This window comes from Octopus bimaculoides, chromosome 23 (assembly GCF_001194135.2).
Source record: "Octopus bimaculoides isolate UCB-OBI-ISO-001 chromosome 23, ASM119413v2, whole genome shotgun sequence".
NCBI lineage: Eukaryota > Metazoa > Mollusca > Cephalopoda > Octopoda > Octopodidae > Octopus > Octopus bimaculoides.
The window spans coordinates 29,228,250-29,234,442 of NC_069003.1; the positions used below are offsets into that span (position 1 = coordinate 29,228,250).

The window sequence follows — 6,193 nt, forward strand, 5'->3', positions numbered from 1 at the left end:
ATATTCTTTGTGAAAGACTTACTTTACTACTTCAGAAAAATATATTTATATAAAATATTTTAGTCTGTGTACAGACACGAATACACATCTACATATCCCGTATATTTATGAAATATCATATATTATCGCTTTCCAGATATGCTTATGTATATATATATATATATATACATATATATACATTTCTATCCCTAAAGTGACGAGCTGGTAGAATCGTTAGCACACCGGGCAAAACACTAAACATTGTTTTCTCCGCCATTGCGTAAACAGTCTGAGTCTAGATGCCACCGGAGTCAACTTCGCCTTTCCTCCTTTCGGGCTCTATAAAATATATACGAATTGAGCACTGGGGTCAATGTAATCGACTTACTCTGTCCCCGGAATTTCGTGGCCCTGTGCCAGAAGTTGAAACCAATACATTCCCGACTCTAATTTCTACCATTATCACAATACTAGCCATCCCAATTCTATCACCTTCGTACGTCTTTCATTTCATCGACTTCAGAATATTTTCATCCTAATGTTATCTTTGCTGGTTTATTTTCAGTCTTCATTCCACCCAGCTTAGTAGACATTTTATCCTCATTTTATCTATGCTAATATATTTTAATTATCATGTTATCTATGTTAGTATACATTTTATCCTCTTGTTATCTATGTAAGAACACTTTCCATTCTCATTTCATCGAAGATGATCCTCATGTTAACCAAACTAGTATATTTTGATTCTCATTTCATCTACGTTAGTATATTAATGACCGTTACTTTATTCAAACCAGTGTAATACTGGTCTTCAATTTATTGACTCCCATTATATTACTAATACCGATTTTATGGACGTCATTACATAAACTTAGCTTTATTTCAACAAGCCGAAGAGATAGAATCAAACTTGATTTCTGTGACATGAGATTTGCTACGTAAAACGGTAAAGTAAAATATTACTATGTGTGCTTTCATATTCTTGCAGTGGTTTAAAGAAAAGGCATTGTGCTATTAGTTGTTGTTCTTTAACTCAGCGTGGCAGAAGTGTTAAACCATCGCGCGAAATTTCCACAGACTGTTTACATTCTACGACGTCAGATATGGCAAGTTGTATTAGAACTTGATTTTCCCTTAGTCAACAGCAGTAGCGTATAGAGAAGAGTATTACCGTATATTCAATTGTTAACCTTCACAGATTTCCCTCGAAGGTACTTTTTAGTTGAATATATATATTTAGTGACGTCTGGGAGGCAGAAAAAATCCTTAAATATCCGACACTTCACAGATACTCCCAATATAATTTTAGTATAAATCGAGCAAATATTTTTAGGAGGGGAGGATACCGATTACGTCGACTGGTACATTATTTTATCGACCCAGGAAGAGAGACAAAGTTGACTTCGGTGGTGTGTGAAATCAAAACATGAAGAGGCAAAAGAAATACCGCTAAACATTTTGGTTTGCATGGTAGCAATTCTGACAATGTGTTCCCTTACCGAAATTATGTATCGATGTATTTTAATTATTTGCATGTTGATTGATTGTGTGCTATGCAATGTGTCTTTAATGTTATTAGATTAAAACTACTGATGCTGTTGCTATTGTTGTCAGCTTTGATCGGACAGATCTATGAACTAAGGCATTCTAGTCAATTTAGTCAATATATATCCTTATTTATGAGCACGGAGGGTGTAATCTGTGAAATATTTGCATCTGTTAATTGCACGCTGCGTGGCAATTGGATGGCTCACTTCCGGCCTTCTGTACCCACTGTGGGTAATTTGGGGAATCAGCACACAATTTTGTTAGGAAGGTTTCACAGTAGCAGTGGGCAAGTGTCTTCTTCTATAGCCTCGGGCTGACCAAAGTCTTGTGAGTGGATTTGGTAGACGGAAACTGAAAGAAGCCCGTCGTATATATGGATATATATATGTATATGTGTGTGTATATGTTTGTGTGTCTGTGTTTGTCCCCCCAACATAGCATAACAACCGATGCTCCTGTGTTTACGTCCCCGTAACTTAGCGGTTCGGCAAAAGAGACTGATAGAATAAGTACTAGGCTTCCAAAGAATAAACCTTGGGGTCGATTTACTCGACTAAAAGGCGGTGCTCCAGCATGGCCGCAGTCAAATGACTGAAGCAAGTGAAAGAGTAAATGAGTAGCATTGTAAATTCATATCTCCAGTATCAAGGATAATAATATTAAATAAAAGGTTACATTTTCTATTAGTCAGTGTATAGTCCATATATCAGTTCGTGTCAGCATAGTTAATGCAGTGAATATCGGTAAATTAATTACAAAAATTTATGAGGTGATGAAAGAACGGCTTTGAGACAGTGAGTATTATTATTTTTTCGAAACTATGGAAACATTTTATATGTTGGTGAAAAGGAGACACAACTCTGGCCAAGCTTTGGACTTAATATTCCTCCTCATTTGCAATGTAAATCAATAGTAGGAAATTAAGCGACCAAGTTCGACTCATGATGTCCGATTAGATATTCGACTCACGAATTTCATCTAGAGTTTCGACTCATTATGTTCGTCTCATGGTTCGACTCATGATGTTCGATTAGTTGTTTGACTCCTGAACTGAGAGCCACATGATGCCCTCAAGCAAAGAATATATTTTTATATTGCCCCACTCTACTCAGATGTAATCATTATTAATCTGTTCTTGCTGTCAACCTTTCACTCTCTCCCTTTGTCATAAATCTGCATGTTCTTCTGGAGCAGGAGTGAGGCGACTCGAAAGTAGTCAGCATATATCTCTTCCCGTCTATATGGACACTTCAAAGCTACCAGAAACACTATGCCACATGTTATATGTTAGCAATAAACTCTCACCTGAGGGTGATTTTTATTACATCGCTCTTTATTTAGTACAAATGTTGGTTTCATGGGCTCCAGACAGATGAAAAGTGTAGTGAAATATAAATCATGAATATTTAGTTTATAGAAATATATCTGTACTCTGTATCAGCCTAAAATTGCTAATGTAATTTTTTCATAACTCATTGAAATTTATAATCACTTTCTGTCAAGTCCAATGCATATTTCTCTAAATTTTACGTAAATATTACTTCTAATAACAGTTGAAGCAACGGTTTAGGTATATTAGTTAAAGTCAAAACAAATTTGCTATATCATATGTAATGAAGAGCCAGAATGTCTGCAGGAATTTTGGAGAAATTCCTGAATATATACTAAGTTAAGCTGAAAGTAATGATAAATAAATCTGTTTAATAAATGCGTCAGGTTTTATTTCACTGCAGAAGGTGAAACTTATAAAAGAATCTTCTGTTTAGAAATAAGTTTCAATGCTGACAGTTATAGTTTCAAGTGGATAAATTTAGTGTACGTTATGCATACATCTTGAAAGTTTTAACAATTTAGTTACTTGACAAGAGGGATTGAAATGGCCGCGTAAGTGGCAAAACTTTTATTCAATTATTTGTTTCAATTATTGAATTGTGTCTACTCTGGCGTACCAGCACCATCCCGTGTATTGTTTTTATCGATCACATCGATCACCGATTATACAAGTTATATGAACTCTTTCTATGTATTGAATCGCTAAAGTTTTCTCTTTGTTACAACGCTAGTAAGTATTTATAAACAGCATCCAATGCCTTTACTGGATGCATGTGCATATGCATGTGAGAGAGTGTAACTTCTATAATAAAGGATCGTCTGAATTATGTGTGTGTGTGTGTGTGTGTGTTATGACTCCCACGACCCGTTGAAGTTCAGTACATGTTTACGTACGTCCCTATAACTTAGTAGTTTCGCAAAAGCATACCATAGAAGTATCAAGTTAAAAATAAATATTCTTTCGACTTGTTCGATAAAAATCCCTTCAAGGTGGTGTCGCAGCACGACTGCACTTCAATAACAGTAAAAAGTAAAAGATAAACGAATTAGTAGCATCGAGGAAGATCGAGGGGTCAAAGACCAAAATGAAATCTTCCCAGTTTTGACATTACATGTTATATGTATGACTTTTCTACTGCTAAATCTGCAAGAAAATTGTGTTTTCCTAAAACAAAACAAAAACAGAAAACATCAAACATGTGAGAAAATGAGAATAGTGATAGATTCAATCTACAATTTCAACTTTTAGTTTCATTAACATTGACAGTGTTTCTTTAAACTGATTTCTGTTTTGATATACAAGCTGACAATTGTTCCGTTGATGTGAAAATAAAGAAAAACAAAGTCAAAGCATAGAATAGTATAAATATAGAAATATATACATATAAATACATAACTTTATGTATGTATGTATGTATGTATTATATATATATATATATATATATATACATGTATATATGCGTATGTTTACAGATGTGTGTGTCCGTAAGAGAGAGAGAGAGAGAGAGAGAGAATGAGGAATGAGAGAGAGAAACATTTTCTGAGAGCTTCAAGGAACAATGAAGGAACAATTATAATTAGAAAATTATATTTGGCTCCGTTGTTTTGGTAGTATTAGTAAGATTTAAACTAAGATACTAACGAAATTTTGCATTGCAGGTTATTGAATCTCGCAACCCACTCTTTTATTCCCAATAATAAAAACGATGACGTTGTCTTATTTTTGTGACAATGATAGTGCAGTCTGTCAATTTCTGCTGGTTTCTACAATATACATAGTTTCTTGATATTATGACGTAAAGCACAAGTGACGTCTGTTCCGATTATTTATTTTACCATCAATAACTGCGAAGGAAGATCACAGATCACAGTGGCAAGTTTTCCTCAATATCGTTTTACTATAGAATGATTGCCATATAATACGAATTTATTACGTTCATACAGTTCATAGGTTTACAAAGGAAAGAAAAGATAATTGATTATATAGTAGTGGTTTTCTAATATTTTCTTAGACGACTCTAGAGCAATAGATAGATTTATATAAGCGATCTAGAGAACGGGAATACATAGCAACCCTCGGTGGAATTACGAGTATAGCAGTTAGAATGACGAAACTAAATAATCTTAGTTTTGTAGGCAAACACATAACTTCTGACATTCAAGTAACATAAAAAGTACTACTAATATAAATCTATGGATGTCCTATGGTAGAATGTTATATTCAATTTTCCTATATATTTTTTACCTAAGGGAATGGATAAAATAACGAACTTAAGGTAAACAGAAATGAACTCAAAATGGTCATGATCATAACAACACTCCGTAAATATTGATTTACGGATTGTATTGATTATATTCATATATTGATATTATATTTCCTTCATGTGAATATTTGTTTCTCCGATTGAATCAACCGTTTGATATACTTATTCGAACTCTTCTCTGAAGCATAATATCATAGATAATATACACATATAAATATATCGATTATATTGATTAGATCGATTCATCACCTTGCTAATTACAATAATGAAGTTTTCACACGCTGACACAGACACAGACATAACAAAAATGACATATTGTTAATTACATCGATCTAATCGATTGATTATATAGGTGTCGGTGAGTGAGAACCTACATAGCGCACATATCTATTGGAAATGGTACCCATATCTACAGCATATTATAGCTTATTTCCCTGAAAAGACAGCCGCATTCGATATTATAGCTCCAGATAAGGACAGCTAGTGGCAGTCATAGCCATTACATATTTTACCATAGTTTTACTCGCACAGAGGTTCACCGGGCCTGAAAGTAACAAAATCAACAATAATATTTGGCAATTATTTTAATCACCATGAAATAATAAATGTTAAGATCGATATTGGCGAGTTGGGAAAGCAGGAATTGAGAAAACAAAATGTGATTAAAACCGGAGAAGTATTCTGTTTGGTATTTTATCGATTGTAACCGAGAAAATTTCGGGTAAACACAATCAGTCTGATAAGTAATAACTTATAGATATGTTAATACAGCGAAAGCAGATAATAATAATAGATAAATCTTCCTTGTGAGGAAAAAGTGTAACTGGTAATGTTACATCTAATGTACAAGTCACAATATCCAGGGCATATTATATGTTAATACAACCTTAGATTTTTTTATAGGAGAAATTGCTCTTAGTGATGTTAGTGAAATCTTATTACTGACAGTATTTTGTAATGTTACTGTGATCACACATTAGTAAATTCCTATTTACATCTATCTATCTATCTATCTATCTATCTATCTATCTATCTATCTATCTATCTATCTATCTATCTATCTATCTATC

The 6,193-nt window shown here is 33.6% G+C and overlaps 1 protein-coding gene and 1 long non-coding RNA gene across 4 annotated transcripts in view; one reads left to right on the plus strand and one right to left on the minus strand.

The window, feature by feature from the left end:
• LOC106877243 (uncharacterized) overlaps window positions 1-4,605 on the minus strand; it is a 29,504-nt gene extending 24,899 nt beyond the window's left edge. The window contains exons 1-2 of the long non-coding RNA XR_001410353.2: window positions 4,502-4,605; window positions 3,972-4,024 (exon numbers count right to left, since the gene is read on the minus strand). This is a non-coding gene — a long non-coding RNA (uncharacterized LOC106877243). The remainder of the gene's footprint in view (window positions 1-3,971; window positions 4,025-4,501) is intronic.
• Window positions 1-6,193, plus strand: part of LOC106877242 (somatostatin receptor type 2) — a 186,308-nt gene that overhangs the window by 145,332 nt on the left and 34,783 nt on the right. The gene's annotated exons all lie outside the window — the stretch shown is intronic.